The sequence below is a fragment of the Peromyscus californicus genome, unplaced genomic scaffold (assembly GCF_007827085.1).
Source record: "Peromyscus californicus insignis strain IS unplaced genomic scaffold, ASM782708v3 Scaffold_11__1_contigs__length_118956290, whole genome shotgun sequence".
In the NCBI taxonomy this organism is placed as follows: Eukaryota; Metazoa; Chordata; class Mammalia; order Rodentia; family Cricetidae; genus Peromyscus; species Peromyscus californicus.
This window is the reverse complement of record NW_026294402.1, coordinates 97986558-98010121: the sequence shown is the minus strand read 5'-3', so window position 1 is coordinate 98010121 and position 23564 is coordinate 97986558. Positions and strand designations below refer to the sequence as shown.

Genomic DNA, 23564 nt, shown 5'->3' with positions numbered 1-23564 from the left:
AAGCAAGTAGGGAAATTCCCAGGTGGCGGCCTCTGAGACCCAAGAGGACCAGGAAATCCAACTCCTGGTCCAGCAGGAGGCGGCTCTGTGCTCCCGATTTTTCATATCAAGTAGATGATGCCAGTAACTAGGTCTGGAAGCAACAGCAGCAGCAGCAGCAAATCCTTTTCTCCTCCATAGCCAAACACGAGCTTGCACTGAGAGACGTCCCTGTGCCCAGCTGCAGAGGGAACAGCCAAGGAGCTTTGGCTTAGTGAATGTCAGTGCACAAGCGAGGAGCTGAGCCGGGATGAGGGAGAAACTGCCGGGGGAAGAGAGGGGATGTGGAAATCTAGAGATTAAATGTGGAGGAGGGACACTGGCTCTCCACAGGGAGAGGGCAAACAGAAATCAAAATTATTGGAAGGCCTGAGAATTGGGGTTCTAAAGTGGGCTTGTCGTGGCCCTATTTTCTCCCCCTTGGAGAGACAGCCTGCACACTGGAGATTTGTCTGTTTGGAGAAACTGCCAGAAGCCTGAGGGTGCAGTTCAGGCCCCTTTCTCTCACCATGGAAGCTGCGGGCCTGGTGTCACAACCACACTGAGAACTGATCACACCCACTGGGTGAAAAAGGCAATACTGACTGACAACCTGTCCTCTCTGAGAGGAGGTGTGAGGAGCAGAACAGAACTCTGAGCTGTTTTAACATCTACAAAAGCCTAAATATATTTATTTCCCAAGGGGAAAAACATTCCATTGCTCTCCCTTTCCTTGTTTAATGCACACACACACTTGTGTATGCACATGTGTGCACTGTGTTTGTTGATACAGGGTCCTGGCTAGACTGGCAATTACTATGTAAGCCCAGGCTGGACTCAAACTTGAAGCAATCCCTCTGTCTCAGTGACTGCCAGCTAAGCTTTATAGGACACTACAATGTGGTTAGAAATGTCATGGCATAGAGGAACATATATTCGGGACAATAAGATTGGAAGAATATTTCAGTAAGTCAGGGAGGAAAGGAAACATGAGGCTGCTACTTAGGCGTAGTCGTAAGTTGTTTCCTAAGAAGGGAAACTTCTGATTTCCTACGAGCTCTTGTTTTGCTACTTAGAGTCTATCTGGGGGAAGAATGGCTGAAGAAAGCAGAGAAGAGACAAACTTGTACCAGGCGCCCCTCTCCAAGCCCTTCTCACACACCCTGCTCAGTCACTCCTAAGTCTCTTAGGTAACCTTGCAATGTGAGGCTCATGTCAAGAATGAGGGACCCGTTGGTCCATGTAATGAAAAACACAAGTAGTACAAAGACCAGGAACTTTGAAACCAGACAGTCCCAACCTCAGACCCTGCATTTGCCACCTGCATGACCTTGAACCGGCTTCTATGATGATGTCTGTACATCTCAGTTTCTCATAATAATGAGGATTTTTGGAGATGTCTTTGACATAATAAAATATCTCTAAAGAAGATGCACTAGAGGCCCACTTGGGAAATTAGAATTGAGGCAAAGATATCTGCTACAATGTAACACTGGTCAGAGATGGTGGCCTATGCGATCAGAATAGAAAAGATGAGTGTAAGAATTAGGAAGAAGGAGAAAAATGTTGGTTCTTTCTAGAAAACCCAGAGAGATCATTGTAAAAATTGTACAACCAACAGTAAGCTTTAATGAAGTCACAGGTTATAGAATTCCACCAAAAAAATGCTATTCATATATATAACTGAAGTGATAAATTCATTTATCATACTCTAATATAAAATGCCTCTGAAGAAACTTAAATACCCAAATTCTATAATGAAACAATGATTAAAAACCCAAAGTCTTGAACAAATGAAAAGAAATGTTGTGTACCTAAACTTAAAGCCAGCAGCCTTCCTGAGTTAATTTATAAATTTAATGCAATTCTAATTTTTATTCCAGTTCCTTTAACCTTTAGCTAGGTAAGTTGACCATAAATGTTATTTGTAGGAACAAAAAAGACAAAAAGAGCCAGAAAAGAAAAAAAAATTTAAAAAAGCAAGAGGAAACAAAGGGGCAGCACATATTTAAACATATTAGAAAGTCTCATAATTAGCAGGGCATGGTGGCACAAAAGCATGTCATCTAAGTACTCAGAGGCAGAGGCGGGAGGATTGTGAGTTTGAAGCCAGCCTCAAAACACCAAGGGACTAGGTGGGTAGTGAGTGGCAGAGAACTTGCCTGGCATGCACAGGCCTGGATTCCATCCCCACCACTGTAATGACAGGAGGCAGGCAGGGGTCCCAAGCTTCAGTCTCTTTTGCCATCTCCCAGATAACTACAGGCTCAAATTGACAGTGTTTCAGCCATGCAGCCTCCGGGTTTCTCGAAGGACTGTGAACGTGGGCAACTAGTCTAGCCCACACATTGGAGGCGGTATCTAGAAAGGAGCCGATGTGAAGGTAATGATGCATTGCCCGGCTCTGGGACCTTCCAAACCAAGAGCAAATAAAACCAGAGCCCTTGTAAGGACTCTTCTGCAGCCTGACTCTGTCTTTGCTTATGGCTTGCATGGCCATCTTGAACTCCGATAGTTTTAGCTTTGTTTACATAAGGAACTTTACATCTGAGAACATTCTTGTGGCCTAATCATTTTACAACCAACCCTATGAAAAGTTTGCTTTTCATGGACGATGGGTAAAGGGCCCAGAGTTTACTTGCCTTTTGCCCCCATGTTATGATGGGCCCCTACCCTGTCTCAACAACGGACTTTCTTTCAGCTGTGTGTGCTCTACCATTAACCTTAGGACTGGGAATGATTGCTCCGTGGTAGAGCATCTGCCTACCTGGCTTTACTCCGCAACACCAAAAAAAAAAGAATGTTTTCCCTTATAAAATACAACAGCTTATTGGGAATCTAAATCCTTCCAAGTCAGAGCAGGGAAGCTCCTAAGCCTCAGAGAATCAAGAACTATCCATGGGTATGTCCTCATAGGAGAAGTAAAGACCCATCTCAGCAGACTCCTCTGGAAGCAAAAGCCAGACATCCATATTTAAGAGCAGTAGGCGGGACCTGCTAATGGGCTGCACTCTCCAGAAAAACTAAATTCAAACTTAAGCCAGGCAGCTGGCACAAGTGCCAAGGAGAAACGTGGTGGGTCTTTCTGAGACTCTGAGAGAGTGGCTGAGTCAGGCAGAAAGTGGCACAGGTCCCCAGCAGCCCCCAGGGGTGAAGCTGAGGCACTGAAGCTGAGGACTCCATTTAAGCAAATAAAACCTCGTTCGTCCTTGTCTGCCAGGGGAACTGCACAGAAAGACTCGTTTATCTGCTTTAAACGAGCGAGCCTGGCGATCACAGATGCATTATTCAGCAGAAATGAGAAGATACTCCGGCTGTTAGCGGGAGGTAATGAAAAGCCGCCGCCAAGGACTCCCCTTTCACACTGGCTGGCTACTGGAAAGCAACTTACAATTTATTTATCTATTTATTCCAGGGGCCATGGAGTAATTGTAAGTCTCGGAGGAGACGCTGTAGTGTAGTGAGGGAAGTGGAGGAAGGCAGGCTCTGGAGACGCTGCACAGAAGACAGGCCACTGTCTGGACGCTGCCTATACTTGCCTGGCCCAGCCCTGGCCCAGTCCTCCCTCCCCTTCACCCTCCTCCCCAGATCCTCCAGCCAGTCCAACCTGGTCAGAGTCTTTCTAGGTATCATGCCTTGACTTAAATATCACCCTCCCTAAAATTTCACGACATCTTCATTGGCTTCCCTCTCACCCTCATGTAAATGCCCCCTTGGAGTCGGGGAGGGGGCAGCTCTGAGCAATGCTAACTAGCAGGTGACATATTTCATTGCCCATTTGTCATGAAAACCAGAGCATCAACCATATCTCTTACTCGAACCTTGGCTATTTTTCTGCATAATGAGATGAAACTCTCTTGCTGAAATTCCTTCCCCGTCGGGGAGACATAAGCAATGTCTATCCCGGCTCCTGTGGTCAAAACGACACCACAAAAGTTAACTGTGGGGGAACTACTGAGTTTATCAGACTTCCTGACAGAGCTCAGATGGGAGGTTACTTACTGGAATGTGGATGCTTCACCCGGAAGAGATGATGACTCACCCAGGGCCGCCTAGATGGAGCGTCCACCCTTAGTCTTCCCTATAAACTCTGGCTGAAACCATGTGCAATTAGGGTAACAGTGCGAACAGCCGGTGGTAGGGAACAGCTGGATGCCCAGGTGAGGGTCCTATGACCCTCCCGCCCTTCCTTGTTAACAGTCAGCAAGCCCAGCTGGGGTGATTTTTTTGCAGGCAGCAGCACAGCTGAACTCGCCACAGTGGTGGTGGCTTGGCTCTGAGGGATAGTCCTGTACAACAGTCTCGTCTTTCCTGTGTAGTCATTCCTGTGAGGAATGAATCAGACAAGGAGAGGAAGGATCTGGGGCCTCTCAGGAATTCACTGTGAGGGTTCCCAGAGGAGACTAAGGAGCCCTGCCTGGGGAGTAAATCTGATTGGTGTTTCTCACAGCTGCAGTTGCTAAAGAAGCATCCAGCTCTGGGTCTCCAGTACAGAGCCCTCACACACAGGCCAGAGCAGGACAGGAACCACATCCAGGGGAACCCAGAATTCCCAACTACAGTTTCCTATCCAGTCAGTGATGAGTGTGGAGAGGACATAGGTGCTCTGGGGACCCAGGGGGTCCCCCACAGTGTTTTCTGGCAAAGCCAAGTGTCTGTAAGACTCATGAGGCTGACAGCTTGAGTAGAACCTTGATTCACAGGACCTCCCATTGGTATCTCCTTGGATCCTCAATGGTGGATGGAGTGCCCTGTAGAGATAGGATCATCCAGTGCTGCCTGCCAGAATGAAGGCCTCAGCCTCCATGGCCGCTCCACCAAGCAATCATTTTCTTACTGTCCTGGAGGCTGGAAGTCTGAGACCAAAGTGTCAGCCAGGATGTTTCTCCTGACAGGAGTCATCTGCTTCCTGACCCCTCACGTGACTGCACATCTGTGTCCACGTTTCTTCTTGCAAGGCCCCCAGGCCTTCATGGCTTCATTTGAACCTTATCTTCTCTTTAAAAATCCTGTCTCCAAACATGGTCCCATTCTGCGGTACTGGGCAATTAGAACTTCAACATACGATCGAGGGGACACAATGCAGACCATAACCTCCAACTGTATATTTTTTTTTCAGTTTATCGTGATATTTGGTTTCTTGAAATCGGAGTCTCAAACTCATGTTCCTCCCACCTCAGTCTCCTGAAAGCTGAGGTGTACAACACCATGACCCCTAATTTATAAAGAAACTGAGGCTCTTTAGTTTATAAAGAGACTCAGTCCTCATTGAGTTTGTATTCTAGGCAAGACCAATTCAGTGTTGTTTGCCTCCAACCCCGACAAGACATTACTAAGAGCACTCTGGTGCCTTCTTTTATAAATCCAGAGGGACCTATGTAGAACCCCACCATCTACTTTGAAAACCCTCTGCCTGTTCAAATGGAGCAGCACCCACAAAGGCCCTCTTCTGTGGGGTGCTCAACCTCTGGGACGGGCCTACGCTGCTGCTCTCCTTCTCCGCCTCTTTTAATCTAGAAGACCATGTCACAAAGGGTAGATTGATCTTCCCGCAGGCACAGCCAGGACTAGAACTAAGGGCCGTAACTAGGACGCAGGCTGGGGCACCTTCCAGCTCTTCAGTCAGCTCCAGACTGACTTGAAAGTTTAATAGCTTTGCCTGCCGGGAATGGCAAGGCCTCCCTTGGGATTCCTTTTTTTTTTTTTTTTTTTTTTTTTTTTTCCTTTTTCAATGATGTTCAGGCTCAGAAAAAAATAATGTGCCAAGCCGTCAGCCCTCAAGGCAGGACACCTTCATCTCATTGGAGTTCAGAGGGTCCCTGGGGTGCGTGGTTCCAACTGCCCCAAGCCACTGTTCCATGGCAGGTGGGCAGCAGCCTGTATGGGAGGGAGAGACTTCTGCCTAAGATGAAACGGCTGTGGGGGTTTCCAAAGATTGCTGGGTGGGCTCTGGTGCCTCCAAGGGTGACTGCTTCCCCCCTAACCCTGAGTTTCAGGCCAATCTGGAGAGCTAAGGGTTCTTTGAAAGTAGTGAGAGGTCACACTGAGTGTTGGAGCCTAGATGGTGGCCCCCAAAGGTTCTCAGGCTACGAGTGAGACATGAGCCTGTTGAAAGTGACCAAAGATGACAGAGAATATTCTCACGGAAGACAAGACCATGAGCATACTGCCACATGAGCATGTTCTCGCAAAGGAACATACTGGAAAGACCCAGTGTGTTTGAAGGAGGGACCTGGGAGGGCTTATGCGGGGGGTGGGAGGAAGTAAGGGCTTGCTGTACATTTTATGCTGGCATGGCGGGGCTGCCCGATGGCTGGGAACCACACTAATATTTACCCAGGAGGAGAGAGGCCGAGGCAGCCAGAGGGCAGCAGGAACAGCAGCTGCTCAACCCTATTGAGATCTGTGTCCAAGAGTATCCTCGCCTCTGTCCTGATATAATCACCACAGACCCTGGTGTAGCAGGAATCTTAGAGAGTCTTATTAATAGAACAAACCCAGAGCCAAGTATTGGGGTGAAACTGGAAGATCAGAGAACCAGAACAAGCCACAGCTAACCTCACCTGGCCAACTTCTCAGTTGGTCTTGTTTCCTCAGACTGGAAGCCTCTGTGTCCTCATATCCAAATGGTTTTCAGCTGAACTGTGCTGCTAGAAGCCTGAATGCTTAACCAGCCAAATGCTTAACCAGGCCAAATGCTTCTAGTTTCTGGTCCTCACGCCTTATATATCTTTCTGCCTTCTACCACCACTCCCTGGGATTAAAGGCTCGCTTTCTGGTATTAAAGGTGTGAGTCACCTTGCTTGGCTGTTTCCAATGTGGCCTTGAACTCACAGAGATCCAGAGGGATTTCTGTCTCTGGAATGCTAGGATTAAAGGCGTGAGTGCCACCATTTTCTAGCCTCTGTATCTAGTGGCTGTCTGTTCTCTGACCCCAGATAAATTCATTAGGGTACACAATATTTTGGGGAATACAATACCACCACACCCTGGTCTCTGCCTCTCTCCACCACTATCCCAGAATGACCACATCTGATGATAGCCCAGGCTGTGAGCATTCACACGCAAGTGAGAAATCCATGTTGGCCCCGGGCTGCAGAGCTGTGGTCTGACTTCTTCACATCCACCACACCAGGCTTCCTTAGCTTCCCTGTCCACCGCACAAAAGGACCAAGTCAACAGAGCTAACATCCCGGGGCCTCTAACCTCCTATACATCTCCTGGTACTCTGGAGGCCCAGGCTGGCATGTCATCCCTTTAGCCCTGCTCTGCCTCTCAGCTGCTTGGTGAGCCACCTCAGTGGGACTTGGGCTCTGAAGGAAATACTCTCCTAGCTCCTGGGGCGGGCTGACAGCTCTTGGCTTGCGGCTATATCACCATCACTGAGTCCCTGCCGTCACTCCCTGGATGTCTATATGAAGGACATCACAAATCACTCAAATCAGATCAAGTCCTGTCCCAATAACCTCATCATAACTTGATTATATCTGCAAAGACCATATCTCAAAGAGAATCCTAGGGTTCAGACTTCCCTGAATCTTCAGGGCAGTCTACAGTGCAAACCATAACTGTAGCCATTGGTTGGTTTATTTTTGTTTGGTTTTGTTTTATACCATATATTCCTGATTTCTCAAATTCTGTTCTAGGTCTCCAAATGCCACTTCAAAAGTCCACAACTACCAATATTTTTGTATCTAACCGATTTCTTTTCCCATTTGAAATCATCTTCTGCCTTCGATCAAACCATGTGGGGCTTGGAATTCACTAGGGTAAACTGTGGTGCAGGAGAAAGCTGCTCATTGGGCAGGGAATACAATTACTGTGTGACTGGGCCGAGTGACACCACCTCTCCGAACCTTTTTCTCAACTGTTAAATGGAGGGACCAGCTCCCCTGGTTCTCAGGAAGTAAGCCAGATTCCAGTTCGTGACCCTGGAAGTCACATGACAGGGTCCTCTCCATGGCCCTGAAGGGCACAAATTCCGCTTAACTCTCCTTCTGGTTGCTACCTGGCTCTGAGCCCATAAGACAAATCCCTCTTACTCAGAGGCTCATCTGTAAAATCAGAGGGCAGAATTCTCTGACCTCCCAAGCCCCACATGATAGACCATTCTGCCTCCTGTGCTGCCAGCAAAAACTAAGAAGAGGTTCCCTCTGCCCCCACCAACATCAATTCTTTGAAATTTGCCTTTGTGGCTAGCCAGGCTGGGAATGTTGGGTTATGAGGTCCTTTTATTCCTAAGATTCTGATAGTGACCTATGCCCCCTAGAAGGGATGAAACATCTGTTTTATTAACCTCACATACCTGCCATGATGTATCTCAGATGTTGCAGGATTAAATGAGAGTGAGCAAAGTCCACCCATGATCTGAGTTCATAAAAACACAGATAAGGGGCTGGAGAGATGGCTCAGAGGTTAAGAGCACCGACTACTCTTCGAGAGGTCCAGAGGTCCTGAGTTCAATTCCCAGCACCCACATGGTGGCTCACAGCCATCTGTAATGAGATCTGGCAACCCTCTTCTGTATACATAATAAATAAATAAATCTTTTTAAAAAAAAAAAAAAAAACACAGATAAAATTAAACAAATACACAGCTGGGATTCCTGGGTTGGCCAGCCCTAGCACCGTGCCTGCATGTAGATGGCAATAAATATTCATGAGCTGTCTGCATCCTCCTATACACGTGACCATCCCAACCCTGGCAATCCTTCTCAACCCGCTCGATACACGGAGAATTCCCAATGTCAGAAGTGTGGTATGGTCTGCCTTGAATTGGACAACAATGGCATGATGCCAGGAAACAGGAAAGGACCCAAGGAAGACAGGAAGGCAAGGTAAGACAAAGCGGAAGTTAGGCAGGAAGGAAGAGGAGTCAATACATGGTAGCAGCTTATGGTGCATACTACAGATCTCCAAAGAACTGAGTTCATATCCTGGCTTTGCCATTGACTGACTTTGGGACCTAAGACAAACCTCATAACCTTATCCTCTCTGAATGCAATGTGGTGATCTGTAAAAGGAAGATAGTATTCATACCACACAATTGTTGTGGGACTTAAATAATTTATTTCTAAACTTTATTGTGATGCCTGGACATAGTAGGCATTCAGATTAACTTAGTGGGTAATTGGGGCCATCATTTGTGAACGTTAGGTAATAATAACTGTGAACATTGCATAGCCCGTCTAGCCTGTCTGCCCAGCAGACCCCATACGGGGAAGGAGTACAGATAATATCTGCACAGTGGCACATAGGGATGGGCCCCTGGCGTCTCTTTGTGGCCAGCAATCCCAGAGTGGCCTCTGAGCCAAACCCAGAACTGAAGGAGACCCTCCATGAGATGGGGTGGGGGTTGGGGGGAAATCCTGGGCTGTTGCCTCTTAGCAAGTGGTGCCACCTTCTGGCTGCTCTAGCAAACTGAGCATCTCCACCCCCTTGCAAAAACGTCCTTGTGTGTCAAGTCCTGGACTCCTAGAATCGCCTCTCTATTAGAGCCATCTTGATTTGGGAGGCCGGCCGCACAATCCACGCCACACTGTAGCCAATCTGATCATGTCAGCATTTCCACTACAGGCCGTGATTTTTTACGAATTCAAAATCAACCTTAAAATCTCCATCTGTGCTGAGACATGGTATGGTCAGGACATCCGTCCCTGTCCGCTGCTGTTGCTGTTTGGGACAGAAGAAATCCCCCTCCTCTCCGAGTTTTATTTTGTGTTGCTTTGGGGGTTTAGGCCAGAGCTTGAATTTGGAGGCGGAATTCCAAGTTCTGAATCCTGGTCTTCACATACTTTCCCAGGTTCTTAGTCCGTCCCACCTTCGCCTCCCCCTCTGAGGAGGAAGGAGATAACTGCAGCTGCGGATAGGCTGTTATCATGGCGGTGGTCCTTCCAAAGCTTAAAGGGACACAGCAGGAGGGAGGAGGGCTTTGTCAGCGTCAGCCTAGACTACCACTTCTCAGCCTGTGTGTGTAATTAGTGTCACCCGTAAGTACAGAATCTTTCACGATGGTGGCATGCACCGCCCTGCCTCCTTCCTCGCAGCAGCCTGACAGTGCAGCATTTATCGCCGTAGTTGCTATGGGGCTGTCACAGTTTCCCTTTTATTCCGTTCATTTCTGAGGCTTTGAATGCAGCCTGCCATGTACCAGGCACTATGAGAATTTCAATATTAAAGAGCCGGAGTCTTAGACCCTGGGCCCTGGAGTCCAGGAAGAATGATGAATCAACACATCCACACACTGGTCCAGCCACACTGTGACGTGTCAGCACAGTGCTGGGCATGTGACAGTTGTCAGCTGTCACGGACCAGGAGGGATTCAAGAGGTATGGTCAAAACACAAGCACCTCTCCCTGGATCCTTTTTAACCCAAGCAGTGGAAGACAGACACTGTCCCTAATGCTGAGTGGAAATCCAAGTGATGTCATGATTTTTCTGATCACTAGTAACTAAAAACCACATGATAACCAGACATGGTGATGCATATAGCTTTTTATGTGTACCAAACTCAAGTCATCAGGCTTGCCTGGCAAGCACTTTTAACTGCAGAGCCATCTCCCTGGCTTAGCCCCAGTGCATGCTTGCAATTCCAGAGCTGGCGAGACACAAGGATCTCTGGCCAGGCAGCCTGGACCAACTGGTGAGCTCCAGGTCCCAATAAGAGACCCTCTCTCTCAACAAATAAGATGGAGAGCTCCTAAGGAACAACACCCAAGATTGTCCTATATGCATGCACATATAGGCACATACATGTATGTGTATGCACACGAAGGATCTGCTCTGAGAGCCACACCTGAAATCAGAAAGGAGGCCCAGTAACTCGGACCCCAGCATATTTCTGAGGAGCACAAATCCATCTGACAAGGCAAACACCCAGGAGATAGATCTCATCAGAGGAAAGTTAGAAATAGCCATTTCCAAATAGCTTCCTTTCAGCAAACAGAAAGGACTCTGGGAGAGGCAAGCAGTGTGGACTGTGTCCTTATCTCCAGGCCCTCCTGTGCCTGTGTCTCTACAGCGGCCTTACCCACTGTTCCCTGGGTCTACAGCGAACCCTATTCCGCCTTCATGACTGCTACCCTGGGAGCCCGCCCTCCTCTGTACCTGTTCATTCCAGTGGCTCCCACTTCCATCCCAGCACACTTTCCCAGACAGAGTCTCTGTTGTAAGCCCTGTAATGTGTTGACCACTGGACCAGGTTTGTTTTTTTTTCCTAGTAGACTTTGTTTAATGTCACCTCATGTTTTCTTAATTACAAAATATTTCAATATAAAAAGAGCACCCAACGCTCAGCTTGTCAACCCTTCATGTTAAATTTGACGCACCTTATTTTAAGCAAAACTCCAAGGTTTTAGATATAATTGAAACCCCTTTGTGCAGGGAAAAGCTGAAGTTGTAGTTCACTCTGCAGAATGTCTGCTGGCGGGGTTCAGTTTTTCCAGGGAAAGCTAGTGTCTGTTTTATCCAATCACAGAGCTGACTGGAGGGGGCTCGTTCACATTACAGGAAGCAATATATAAAATAATATATATTATAACATTATATATTACACATACTAATATATTATATATAATAATGACTGGGCTGTTGTGGCACATGCCTTTAATCCCAGTACTCAAGAGGCAGAGGCAAGTAGATCTCTGAGTTAGAGGCCAGCCTGGCCTACAGAGTGAGTTCTAGATCAGCCAGACTATACAGAGAAACCCTGTCTTGAAAAAAATAATAATAACAACAATAATAATAATATGTACCACTGAGTAGATCATTGTTATCATGACTACTATTACTGTACTGATACTGAGATTGAACCTGGGGCCTTGCACATGTTAGTCGGGTACTCTGCCACTAAGCTATACCCCCAGCCTCTTCTTACTTTTTATTTTAAGACAGGGTCTCACTAAAATCCCCAAGCTGACCTTGAACTTATCCTGTAGTCCAGGCATGCCTTGAATTTGTAATTCTCCTGTCTCAGCCCACAAAGTAGCTAGAATAACAAGCCTTCACCGCCATGTCCAGCACCATGTCCATATTAATCTTACCTAAAATTACCCTCGTAGATACATTCAGAATAGTGATCAATCAAACACCCAGGCACTATAACCCATCCAAGCAACATACAGACTTGACCATCACAGTGTCGACCGTAGTGACTCTCTATCGTATTTTCTGAGACAGGGTCTCTCACTGAACCTGGAACTCCTTGTCCTGGCTAAGCTGGCTGGTAGGCAAGCTCCAGGTGTATGTCTTCCATACCCAACTTTTTTACATAAGTTCTAGGATCCAAACCTAGATCTTCATGCTTACACTCTACCCAGCGGGCCATCTCTCCAGCCCCCTGTAAATCACGTTTTATTAAAATCCAGTCCTTCCCATCTGTGTATTAATCATCTCCAACTGCTTTCACACCAAGAGGGGTGGGATTGTCCTTTGCAGCAAAGACACATGACCCATGAAGCCTGAAATACATATTATGTGACCCTTGATAGCGAAGTTCTAGGCCTCCTGTGGGCAGTACACAAGCAGAATCCACAGCTGGTGTGTAGCACGGCCGGGTGGCTCTGAACTGGCCTCACAGATTTCCCTCCCAGAGCCATTCGGAAGAGCTCTGCCTTCCTCATACGGCCCCCTCACTGTTCTCCTTGGCCTGGTGTTTGTGAACTGATCTCTCCCTGTCTCACATGCTTGACTCATTGATATACTCGATATTTACTAATGGATTAGCATGCACCTGGTACTGCTGAGATAAAGCTGCCCTGTTTCATAAGAAGAGAAGCGAAACAGCACCATTTGATGTTAGGACAGTGGTTTAATCACAGTGGGAAGGCATATGGCTGAGCATAGATTTTGCTGGCCGGCCCTGGAGAGGGAGCACCATGAAAAATAACCAGCTAGCTAGAAGCATTTTGCAGGCTGAGGATGCTCGGCTGGGAAGTAAAACAACAAGTTGGCCATCTGCCCGAAGTGTCTGACAGCCGGGGGCACCTACATCGTAATTCTCAGCAGAAAGGAACTCTATTTCATGACGGCACCCATAATACAGTCGTCTGGTGATTAAACAGGGTTTTTTTGTCCTGCCTTTTGATCTTAGAAAATAAAACATCTGTGATTATAAGAGGGGGAGAGTATCTGAGAAAGGAACTGTCCATAGTTGATACAACAAGAAATGGAGATATTTATAGTCACCAAGACAGTCAGTAAAAAGGAAGGGAGGTGGCCTGTGACAGCCACATAGTCAGCCTGGAAGTCAGAACACAATGTTGGAGGCTGGAAGTCATGACATCCAAAAAGATGGAGGAATGGGAAAGGCATTAAACCAAAGAAGAGCAGAAACTGTTGAAGGGGGTGTCAGGGGGGAAAGCACTAAGGCAGGAGAATGCCACTTTATACAGCCTTTGGGGCTGTTGAATTTTAGAAATCACATGTATATGTATGCCCACACGTCGGGGAAGTTTTTATGGGTATTTTTCCTTCTTTGGAGTTTTTTGGTTTGTTTCAAGTCAAGGCCTCATTACTGTAGCCCTGGATGACCATAAATTTGTGATCCTCCTGCCTCAGCTTCCCAAGTGCCCTATACCATCATGTATATGTGTACCCTGTTGTATGTACCACCGTGTGTGTACCATAGTGTGTGTACCACCATGCCTGGCTGTATGTGAGTATGTGGTATCCTGACAATTTTAAAAACTAAAATATAAGAACAAGAAAACAAGCCTGGTCTCCAAAGCAAGTTCCAGGAAAGGCGCAAAGCTACACAGAGAAACCCTGTCTTGAAAAAACCAAAAAATAAAAAAAAATTTAAAAAAAGGCCAGGTGGTGGTGGCACACGCCTTTAATCCCAGCACTCGGGAGGCAGAGGCAGGTGGATCTCTGTGAGTTCGAGGCCAGCCTGGTCTCCAAAGCGAGTACCAAGAAAGGCGCAAAGCTACACAGAGAAACCCTGTCTTGAAAAGACCAAAAAATTAAAAATTAAAAAATTAAAAATAAATAAAAAAAGAACAAGAAAACAGCAAAGATTAATGAAAAGTTGACAGATATTCCAAATGAGGTGTGCATAATGACCTCTAAAGTAAGGACAGAAATTGAGGAGAGCAGTTATTTTTATATCAGACATGTGGGATGTTATAATTCTCATCTCTCTACATCACTGTATCATTATATATTTGAAATTTTCTATAATATATATGTTTGCTTTTTAAAATTGTTGTTGGAAAGGACAAGAGAGCCAGGCAAGGATGCCCAAGGCTGTCACCTCAGGACTAAACTGGATGCTGAGGCAGGAATGAGAGACAGACACTGGTAGAGGGACACAGAGGCCAGCGGTGAAGAAAGACGGGAAAAGATGAGGATACAAGACGGCATGGCCATTGTGGAGATGCCCAGGGCAGCCTGGGCTGACTTTAAGGAATGGACAAGAGCTCACCTAGCAAAAGGCAGTATGGAGGCAGGGCTGGTTAAAGCTTGCCCGTGACATCTCTAGGGAGTAAAATGAGGCAAGAGTTGGAATCTAGGTGAGCTAGCCAAAAATAGTTCAGTCCCTGATAAGAAGCTAGAGATGAGCAAAGTCGAGTTGTAAGGGGCCTTGAACAGCAAGCGAAAGACGGAGGGTTTATCAGGAGCACACCTCAGAAGAGTCTAGGACACTGCTTCTCAACTTGTGGGTCACAAATGACCCTTTCACCGGGGTCACATGTCCTGCATATCAGATATTTACAGTACGATTCTTAACAGCAAAATTACATCTATGAAGTAGCAACAAAGATAATTTTATGGTTGAGGTCACAACAGCATGAGAAACTGTATTAAAGGGTCACAGCATCGGGAAGGTTGAGAACCACTGGTTACGTAGAAGCGGGCAGAGGTTGAGAGCTGGCTACCCAACAGAGTCCCCAAGACCACTGAGTCTTGACATGCCTGGTGCTCAAACCAGATTTCTTTGGAGCCATCCAGATGAGGAAGTAACAAAGTGATTCTCAGGCTGGACTCAGGTGGGGCCTCTGAAGTTTCTGAGTCTAGGAAGCAAGTCTTAGCCCAGCTTTGCTTCTCCACAGAGTACTGGCAGCTTGTCAGTTCAACTGATGACTACTGTCAGTCCCCATGCAGCCAATAATGGGGGTTTCCCTAGTCAGTCAGCAAGCAATCACTGATAAGAGCACACCTGTGATCCCAGCATTCTGCAGGCTGAGGCAGGAAGCATGCATGTTCTAGGCTAGCCTGGGCTACATAGTAAGATTCTATCTCAAAACAAAACCTTGATAGTCATCACAATTCATAGTAAATGATTCAGAGAACCCAACTAGGCAGAGATGAGCAAAAAAGAGGAAGTTCTCCCCGAGGTGAAGTGGTCAGGATGAGGAGAGATCCAGGCAGAGACAGGAAGACCAGGGTGATCCAGAAAGACAAACCAGTGTGATCCAGAAAGACAGGCCAGTGTGATCCAGAAAGACAGGCCAGTGTGATCCAGACAGACCAGTGTGATCCAGAACAACCAGACTCCAGAGTAACTGGACCTGTAAACAGTTGGAACACAGACAAGCATATAGGGCCTTGAAGGCTGCTATCTTAGGTTCAAGCTTTATGCCTAATTGTGCTGGCTATGTTTGTTGGCGATGGGGGAGCCTTGACAAAATGCCTCTACAATATAGCGCTGTAGGAAAGCCTGTATGGCATTTTCTTATTTAGGGATTGATGTAAGAGGACCCAGAAGAGGGGCCACCGCTGGGCAGTGGTCCTGGGATCTATAAGAGAACAGGCTGAGCAAACCATGTGAGCAAGCCAGTAAGCAGAACCACCCCCCTCATGGCCTCTACATCCCGCCTCCAGGCTCCTGCCCTGCTTGAGTTCCTGCCCTCACTGCTTTTGATGATGCACTGTTATGTGGAACTGTGAGTGGAATGAACCCTCTCCTCACCATGCTGCTTTTGGTCATGGTGTTTCATCACACAATAGTAACCCTAACCAGGACACCAGGACAAGAGGCACCTCGGAAGAGTTTGATCCAGTCAAGTTAGGGTGACATGATCTCCTTTGGGAGTGTTAAGAGCACTCTGGAGGCAAAGTGTAGACTACAATGGAAGAAAGTTTAAGGTCTAGCTCAGTGCTAGACAACTTGTCTGGACTCAGTCCCAATCGCCACCACCACCACCATCAAAATAAAAGCACGCTGAAGGATCAAACACTGAGGGAGATAGCATAGGAGGGCCTGAGGGTGATGTGCACAAGGGACATGGGGAGAGCTAAAGACAGGCAGCTGGTCTGAGAGGCATCATAGAAGGAGAATGGACCAGACCTAATGTTGGATTAGATGTGGGAGATGAGAGGTCAAGATGTTAAGTGTGAGATGTCAGTGCAACCGCCACGTAAAGAGAAAGCGGATGTGCATGGCTGGAGCTGAAAGGGAATTTCAGAACTGAAGGTGTAAATGTGGAAGTCAGCTAGGCATGATGGCACACACCTTTAGTCCCAGCACTCAAGAGGCAGAGGCAGGCAAATCTCTGTGAGGCCAGCCTGGTCTACACAGTGAGCTCCTATCTCAAAAGTAAAATAAAAGATAAATGGATACTGGGAGCACACACAATTTCATTTCGTATAAATCTCTGTGGATAGATGAGATTGCTTACAAATGAAAAGAAGCCCCAAGATCCAGCCCTGAGAACCAGCTGCATTAGACCTCTGATAAGGGAGAATTAATCGGCATGCCAGGAAGGGCAGGAGAGTGATGTCATGGAAGCTAAGGGGCAAAAGTATGTCCTTGGGGACACACGTGAGTGGGGGCTTGGCAAGGTGGCAGTCTTCAATGTGATGGTAAGAGAAGTATGGTTGGGTGCTAGGGACAGAGTTTGGCTTCTTGTCCATTTATTACTAGAAGTAAGTCATGCTGAGCATCCACCCTTACTTGAAGACAAATAAAAGGGAAGATGTTTCCAAGGGAATCTCGTATCACTGTGCCAACTGAGTTAATTTCCCAGGAGTCCATTCTTTCCCAACTCCTCCATAAGCCTACAGTTCTGGCTGCTGGGACACCAATATCTTTAACTCTAAATAAAGTATTAATGGCACTGTTGGGCTCCCATGATGGCCTGTTTTAAAATGCTGCTTGTCTTTGCCTTTTTAAAAAACACAATCATGGTTCAATCCCTCACCTGCCGCCACCAGCTCCATTTATTTTAATAACTATGTCCCCAGTGAAGCAACATCAGGAAGAGATCAAATCCAGAACATCAGAGTAAGCAAGACTGGAGTTTTTCCAAGGACCACAGACAGGAGAAACTGTAAGAAAAAAAAATCTATCAAGCCACTAGAGGGAAATCTTCATTCAACTGCCTGTGCATTCAAAAAAGACATAAGCAAGGGGCCAGGGTGTAGCTCAATGGTAGAGTGAATGCCTAGCATGTAAGAGACCCTGGGTTCAATCCCCAGCACAAAAAGGGGGGTGAGGAAGAGTTTAAAAGAACAGATGGAGTGGGAGCGATGGCTGAATGCACAAACCAATCTAATTCATCCAATACTCATTGAACAGTTGCCTTGTCCAAAAGACAATTAACAATGATAATAATGGCCACCAGGTGTGGAATACTCCCCCTGTGCCAGGCCGGCTGCTGAGTGTTTTCCACACGTTGAGTCATTCAATTCTCACAACTAACCTAGGGAGGAAGTGTTACTGTGGATGAGGAAACCAAATCTTAGTGTTACTTACTCTTCGGTGAGGAGAAGAGCTAGGTCTAAGAATAAGAGTGTCGGCTCTTGATACGGGCTCTTGATACCGAATAGGGTGGAGTGATTCAAACACAATGATGATGGAGCAGAGGAGCAGAGGCAGCAATGTTCACCCCAGGCTCCAGTAACTCAGCCTAAAAGGAGCACTCCATCATCAAGAAGTGTCTGCTTTGTCCTCTCTGCTCTTCACCCCGCCCTCAAACCAACATTGTCAATGCCACCATCATTCATCATTAGGAAGATAAATGACCCACATAAGTACAAGAGCCTCCTCTGGTGCGCAGCATCCTCTCTGTCTCCTACAGTCTTCCTTCATAACCCAGATCACATCGGTACCATGCTCAAAAACCTTACTATGACTTCCCAGGAAAATCCCCACCCCTTCCCATTATCTCTGAGGCCTTCCTTCCATAGGTGGCCTTTGCTTGCCTCTTAAACCTCATCTCCCACAGTAGCTGCTCATTCTCTAACAACATACACAGAGCCTGCCATAGGGTAACCAATAATCATATGTAGAGGAGACAAAGGCAAGAATAAATAAGGCTATACAGAGAAAGCCATGTGTGAAATAAACACAGAGTAGGATTTATTAGACAGCCAGGGCTGTGAGGTATTGCAAGTGTTCCAGGTGTCCCAGGCAACCATGTGAACAAGAGCAAGGGCATACTGGAAGCAATGCTCTACAAAATGCCGATTCTCGAGTTGTGTGTGTGTGTGTGTGTGTGTGTGTGTGTGTGTGTGTGTGTGTGTGTGTATAAGTCTCTATCTAGCAGGCTGCCTGGCACAGACTGAGTAGACCATGAATGGTAGTCATTAAACGATGGTCATGATTCCTCTTTGTACAAAGCATTTGTTCAACACATGAGGGAGAGGTGGATGGTTAAAACACAAGTCGTTTGTGAGCCAGCCTCAGAAATCCTGATTCTTACATTGAGGGGGATGATCATTTGAATTTCCCTAAGCTCTTAGGAATGCCGGGGATCATTCTTAAAAAACCACTGAATAAGGTACCCTAAGGACATCTCCACGAGGGGAGCCAGAAGAACAAAACCCTCCGACAGCTACCCCTCCCTCGACAGCCGTCCCTGCTTCCTCCATTCTGCACCAGCCCCTCGGAACTTATTCTCTAACCCCCCCACAGCCTCTCACTGCCCATCCCTGAAACTCATCCAAGATGTCCCCTCTGAAAGGATCTCGTTTCTCCCTCCATCAGTACTTACAAGTCCCGAGTCCCTTACCCTCATGACCACCCGATCCCACAATCAGTTCCTACTGACCCTGGTCTGATTGGGCGAGTTCGTCAGGCTTGAGCTGCTATAACAAAAATACCTGACTAAACCACGTAAATGGAAGGAATGCTTCTTTTTGGTTTACAGTTTGAGGGCTTCTGGTCCAGTCAGCCAGGTTCATTGTTTCTGGGCTGTTGTAAGGCAGAACCATCAGTGATGTAGGGAAAGCTGCTGACCTAGGACAGCCAGGAAGCAGAGACACGGGTAAGATGCAGCCCCAAGAACATGCCCCAGAGGGCCACTTCCTATACTAGGCTCCAACCTCCTTACATTTCTAATACCTTCCAAAGTAGGATCACCAGCCAAGGACCAAGGCCATAACACTTAAGTCTATAGGGGGCGTTATATATTCAAGTCATCACATGCGGTCTCTTAGCAGGGGACCTGGCATTAAAAAATAACTGTGATGGTGGCATTTCAGGTCAGAGGGAGAGTAGGAGGAGAGGACTCCCCATTGGTGGCCTTCCCAGCACTCCCAGCCTGCTGCCCACTCAAGCTGCCAGGCTGCCTGCTGAAGACCACTATTCATTCATTTCTACAGTTTCCTCCCAGAGAGTAAGGCCTCATGGTTCCAGGGTCATGGGTAGCTCTTCTTGTGGACATAGCATCTGTTCAATGTCTGTACATTGTCACACTTTGTATTTTCTTTGCCTTCTCCCCTAGAAAGAAAGCTGATCAGAGAGGCAATGCTAATTTGCATCCTCTTCAGCCATACATCAGTGAGGACCAGATAATTAATGTACATCTCTCATAGCCTAAAATAGAAATGCTCTTTCTTCTCCGGAGAAAATGCTCAGCAGCAAAGTTCCCTGGGTACACGCATTCATAGCTCTTCCCCCAGACTTTATCCACTCATGGGGCTCTGGAAGGAAGGCTAGGGGTGGGGGTGGGAGGGATTGACGTGAAAGACAATTAAGTCAGTGGGGTTAGCCTAGCGATCTCAGAATCTGTGGAAAAGAGATCTCTTTATCTTCATGATGCAACCCAAAGAGGAACCAGGAGTCCTGGCTATCTGCATGGCAGGAAAAATGGAAAAAAGCAGTCCAGAAGGACCTTTAAATTCGGATGACTCTTTTAGATTAGAACACACACACACACACACACACACACACACACACACACACACACACACCCCTTTGAGTCATGCTGACCTGGGGTGGCATTCTGGCTCTGCTGCTTTCCAGCTGTGTGATTTGGGGCAACTTCAGCTCTCGGATGCTGTTATTCTCATTGGTGAATTGAATGTGTTAAAAGTTGTAAAAGGGTGCCACAGCATTTAATGAATTAATGAGTTTTACAAGGTGCCACAGCATTTAATGAAGTTGTGAGTATCCAGCATTGATGCAAGGTGGGGCATCATCAGTGTGAACAATTGTCTCCCCGAAAAGAAATCCTGTGGTTCGTAGTGTTTGCCAATTTCCTTGGTGTAAATACTCTGACCTTGACCAATATCAAGCTATCAACATCTCACTAAATGCAGGGCTAGAAAGAGATTCAGGGTACCACACAATATAGCATTTCCACCATCCAGACACAGTCAAAGCAGAAAACCTCAAAATCAGGTATCACATTCAGAACAAGATGGGGGGTGGGGGGCTACTGCCTTTTTATTCTGAGTATGTGCTGCCTTTATTTTTAAATTACTTAATTGTAAGTTCACATAATTTAACTTTTCATAATGGTGTGTTTAACAACCACCTCCCAGAACTTCTAAAATATTTAATGATTCGCTCTCAGTCAGGACAAGCCGGCTCAGGCACATTGTGGAGCACCTGCTTAGACAGTCAATAAACACAACCTCTCTTCCCTCGTCCCTTCCTTTCTTCAACTAGGAAGGTTTCCTGAAGGTTTTCCCTTACAGGCTTCATGCTTTGCCTTTGCTCAGGACCCCTCTGGGCCATGGTACCAGATCTGAGTCTGTACTAAACCCCAGTGAAGGTCACAGCCCTCCTCAAACCACATAACTGGCCTTTCATTTTTTTCCCAAGCTGGGGATGCCGAGGAACCACCAACCCCAGAGATGGAGTTTCTGCCCGGTTAGGAAAGGTGGTGATGGGTACTGCAGGGCCCTCCGTGATGAGAGTGGAGACTTAGTTTATTTTAGGATCTCTGTCTGGTTCGGGAGTGGGGAAGCATGGCCAGCAGGCTGTACTTTGGCAAGCCGGAGCCTATAATTAGCCTCCACTTGAGGGTGGAATAAACCCTTGATTGTTACTAAACAACAGCAAAAAGCAGGAAGGCCTCCAGACTCCCGCAGCCCTGGGCCCACACAGCCTCCAAGGATAGAGATTTGGATGCAGCCACCATATCGGCCTGGCAGGCAGCATCCAAATTACTCCCGTTCTCAGCCCAGAATGAAAACTCAGAGGCCGTCAAGGAGCAAAATCAAGGTGACCAGCCTTGTCTGACCTCTGAGAACTCTGCCTTTCTACCTGGTGTCTTTGGGCATGGCTTTGAGCATCTTTGTATTAATTAATATTAGAAATCTGTAATAGATGGGAAATGTCACAAAGCCACGTGCCCCATAGTGTTGTAGCAGGGCAAAGTAAAGAAAGTCTTTGGAGATCACAAGCTTGTCTATCCAAATCCCAGGGTCAGTTCTGCCTGGGAAGACTTGAAGCAGCCATGGTTCCACCTTCTTTTGCTTTTGAAGAACTGTATCCTGCCCTCTACACATGCGTGTATTGGTGAAATTATTAAGGGCACTCCACGTAATTAAAAGGGAGGTTTATTTTGTGGGGTAACTTACAAGTGAATGGATAGTTTACAGGGTCTGGGAAAGGTGTAGCGCAGTCCGGCGGTGTTCTCTGGAGAACTCTGCTCGGTCTACCTCTGGCGTCCAGGGTCCAGGAACCAAGAGAGCCCCCGCATCTGGAACCCAGGTCTTCAGCGGCCTCTCTCAGCCCCGCCTAGTAGGCGTGACAATTACCGAAGCCTCAATTGGGGTTGGAGCTTCCAGGTCAAAGCTGGAATGGCTACCCACTACATGCATGCATGCATGCACACACACAAATATACACACACATGCAGCCACAAAAATACACACACACACACACACAAACGCATGCACATACTTACACACTCACACAAACACCCACACGTACTTGGCTTGTTTCTTTGACTTTTTTCCTTTTCTTTTTTAAATAAACTTAATTATACAAAAATTTCAAGAAACCTATTTTAAGAATTTTGACTGTCAATTCTCTAGGCTCCATATTCAAACATTAGAAACACTGAATAAGGCAAATTAAAAGTTCAAGGCCTGTTTGAGCTGTACAGTCAGTTCAAGACAAGCCTAGACGACATCGTGAGACCTAATCTGAAGACAGAAGGACAGAGCCAGTGAGACGGCTCGGTGCATAAAAATGCTTGCCACCCAAGCCTGATGATACAAACTTGAACCCAAGAACCAGCATGAAGGGGAAAAAACAATCCCAGGAACATTTGGAAACTCCCTTCTTAATGGCTTCTTGGAAATAACCTTCAAACCAGATCCAGGGAATGACTGAGAACTGTCACCCGTGGTCACACCATTCATTTATTCATACATTCATTCAACAAGTTTTGAAGCATGTCAGCCAGTCTGGACATGGTGGTGCCTGCCTGTAACGCCAGCACTCAGGCAGAGGCAGAAAGTTCAATGCCAGCCTGGTCTCGTAGTGAGTTCCAGGCTGATTGGGACTGAGTACTTTTGGGGACCCTGTCTCACAAAAGTAAAAATGACAGAGCCCTGTAATCCTGGCTACTCAGAGTTCCGAGGCAGGAGAACTGCAATGTCAAGGCCTTCCTGGGCTATAGAACGAATTCAAAGACAGCCCGTACAACTTAGGGAACCCTATCTCGAAATAAAATGTACAAAGTGAGCTGGAGATACGTAGTGGTAGAGCACTTGCCTAGCATGCTAAGGCCCTGGGTTCAAGCTTCAGCACTGAAGGAAAAAAAGCGTATAAGCCCCAGCCTGGGGGAGTGGGTAGGGCTTCTTAAACCAGTGGAAGAAGAGAAGGTGGGTTAAGGAGAGAAAGTCTTTTTTAAAAGATTTATTCTGATGTGGATGTGAGTGCATGTGCCACGTGGGTTCAGGTGCCCAAAGAGGCCAGAAGAGGGCATCAGATACCCTGGCGCTGGAGTTACAGGCAGTTGTGAGACACTGGATTTTTGGAAACAGAACTCAGATCCTCTGGAAGAGCCACAGACACTCTTAACTGCCAGCCCACCTCTCCGATTCACGAAGTTCCATTTGTGGGGGGAGCAATGGTTATGCTCCTTGGCCCAGTCTGATCATCCATCAGATTTAGTTTCATTTCACTGAATCTCCCACTAGCAAAGACTGAACTCTTCTTGAGCCTGGCCCTTGAGCACACTGGCAAGTGGATGAAGTAGACCATCTCCTTGCCCGTGTATTTCTCATCTTCTAACCTTATTCCTGCCTTTCACCTCCTATGCACTAAAGATCTAGAAACTCTAGGTCCAGGGGTGTATAAATGAGGCCTATATGCTCAGTAGTGTATAGTGAGCTAATAATAGGGGGGTTGCTTCTATTTTT

The 23564-nt window shown here is 46.9% G+C and overlaps 1 protein-coding gene across 1 annotated transcript in view; it reads left to right on the top strand.

Moving 5' to 3' along the window:
- The first annotated feature begins 8770 nt into the window (after positions 1–8770).
- Positions 8771–23564, top strand: part of LOC128097835 (phakinin) — a 44870-nt gene continuing 30076 nt past the window's right edge. The window contains exon 1 of the mRNA XM_052718618.1: positions 8771–8854. The gene's annotated coding sequence lies outside the window, so the exon portion shown is untranslated. The remainder of the gene's footprint in view (positions 8855–23564) is intronic.